This window comes from Leptodactylus fuscus, chromosome 10 (genome assembly GCF_031893055.1).
Source record: "Leptodactylus fuscus isolate aLepFus1 chromosome 10, aLepFus1.hap2, whole genome shotgun sequence".
Classification (NCBI taxonomy): Eukaryota; Metazoa; Chordata; class Amphibia; order Anura; family Leptodactylidae; genus Leptodactylus; species Leptodactylus fuscus.
The window spans coordinates 69,165,356-69,168,012 of NC_134274.1; the positions used below are offsets into that span (position 1 = coordinate 69,165,356).

Consider the following 2,657-nt stretch of genomic DNA (forward strand, 5'->3'; position numbering starts at 1 on the left):
AAAATTTCATAAAATTATCAATTTTGAAAGTTTCTGTTATTCTCGTGAAAACACACAGTCCTATCACAAAAAATTCTTCCTAATTAACATTTCCCATATGTCTACTTTATATTGGCATTGTTTCTTCAATGTCTTTTTACTTTTCTAGGAAGTTAGAAGGCTTATAACTTTAGTAGTAAATTGTCAGATTTTCAAGAAAATTTCAAGATTTTGTATTCTAGGGACCTATTTAGTTGTGAAGTGACTTTGAGGGGCCTATATAATAGAAAACTCCCATAAATGACCCCATTTTTGAAACTGCAGTCTTCAAACTATTCAAAATTGTATATAGGAACTTTATTAACCCTTTAGGTGTTCCACAGGAATTAATTCAAAATGAAGGTAAAATTTCCAAAAGTCACTTTTTTATGCACATTTTCCATTTCAAACCACATTTTTCTGTAACAAAGAAGGGGTTAACAGCAAAACATCCCATAATATTTATTTCTCTGATTCTGCATATGTGGCCCTTCTGTGCAACGTGACTCAGTACGAGTCCTCAGAAATCAAAGAACACCTTTAGGGATTTCGGGCAGCAATTTCATTAGGATGGATTTTAGATACCATGTTGCATTTACAGAGCCCTAGAAGTACCACAATAGTGGGAAACCTCCAAAAGTGACCCCATTTTGGAAACTGCACCCCTCAAAGAATTTATCAGGGGGTGTAGTGAGTATTAGTATCCCAGATGTGAATGCACAGCGGATGGCGAAAACGCAATATGTAAGCGGTGCGGAGGACATTAGGAGCACCAAATTCCCTACTATGTCTCAGTAGCTCCTATGATTGGGGGGTCACTTTGGGAGTCTCTTCTATTGTTTTTTGATCACTTTTTATAGCATATTTTTTAGGTTTTTTAGTGACTGTCAGGCCGGGGCCCCAAGAGGCGGAAACGCCACGGGAAAAATTGCAGTGTTATACAGTAACTGGAAAGTGGATGGAATTCATGTGAATCTCATGCAGACTTTGCTGTAAAAACCGCAGCACGAACACACTGATTTCCAAAACCAGCGCAGTTTTGGAAATCACAGCATGTCAATTATATCTATGAAAACGCCGGCGGTTTTCTCGTAGATATAATGATAAAGTCCACGGAGGAAAATGCCATGAAATTTCTGTTCAATGTGCTGCGGGAAGAACAGTGATGCGTTCCCGCCGCAGTTTTTCCCGCAGCGCTTTAGCACTGCAGATCGTCCTGTGGGGCCTTAGCCTAAAATACTATTTTTTTTTCCATGGGGCCCCAGCCTCATTAATGTGCCCGCCAGACTACTAAACACAGAAAAATGTATATATTCATGAGCAAGAATATAAACCATAACTAGCAGATCACAAGTATAAAATATACCTGAAATAGCACAGAATAGAACATTCTAAATGGATGTGACAAACCTAAAGAAATCTGCATTTCGGTGCCAGATGACCACCACTGTATGATAGCATAAATTGCACCGCATGTTGCAGAAAAGCTGTGGAAGATTTTGCTCTTTTTTTTTTTTTTTTTTGAGCCAAAGCCAGTAGTGGCTTCAAAAGGAATGGGAAATATATAGTAAGATCATCCTTCTTCTCAATCCACTCCAAAAAAGAAAAAAAAAAAAAAAAGCTGTGTTTCCACAATGTGGGTCTTTAGCCTTGAAGAGGACCTTTCTCCACCTGGGGCACATGCAGTATAATACACCACTAGAAAGCCAACAGTGGGCTAAATTCAGCACATTATCGGCTTTCACGTTCTGTGCCCCTGGCGAAAAGCTATCGGTACCGTTACCGTAGCTCTTCACTGTCAGAAGGGTGTTTCTGACAGTCAGTAACGCCCTTCTTCACAGAAGCTTCTATCGCGCTGTACTGTGAGAGTGGGCATTGCTTACCGCCCAGCTATGACACTGAGCGGTGAGGAACACCCATCCAGTACTCGTCTATGGAGGAGTACTGTGAGGAGAAGGAGGGGGCGTTCCTCCCCGCTCTCACGGTACAGCGCTATAGGTGCTGCTGTTAGGAAGGACGTTCCTGACTGACTGAAGAGCTACGGTACCGGCACTGATAGCTCTTCACTGGGAGCACAGAAGGGGAAAGCCAATAGTGGACTGAATTCAGCGCACTGTCTGCTTTCTAGCAGTTTATTACACCGCATGTGCCCCAGGAGGTGAGAGGTTCTCTTTAAGGATATGTCCCCTGAACCAAACAAAGGATGAAACATATAAAGACTGCAGGTACCCCTATTTGAGTGGAATGGCATGCATGTCTGCTGTAGCAGAGTTCTTTGTATATTGGACTGCCAGAGATAATGGAAAGCTTTACTCCACTAAATTCAACAGTTAGTGACGTGTGTGACAACGTACAACCACTTCAACCAAAAGGGGGGGTTGGCACATGACTTCTATCATTGTAATCTGAACGAGACAGAGTTAGAAAAATCTTGTAACATTTTCTTCCAGAAACAGAGTCTCGAATACGTTCACCATTAAGTTAGCATTTGTTAAAGTGATCATCTTTAAGCTTCAGTATATTGTGTATGAATTATGTCACATGTCCTGAATCTTCCAATATTTCTGTATTTCAGAGCGATTTCCAAACACAAAAATGACAAAATAAGAAAAAACTTTTAATGAGAGAGAAGTTAACTA

General features: G+C 40.6%; 1 protein-coding gene across 1 annotated transcript in view; it reads right to left on the bottom strand.

The window, feature by feature from the left end:
• The window catches only part of PLAU (plasminogen activator, urokinase), a 420,354-nt gene that overhangs the window by 371,514 nt on the left and 46,183 nt on the right, over window positions 1–2,657 (bottom strand). The window lies entirely within an intron of this gene.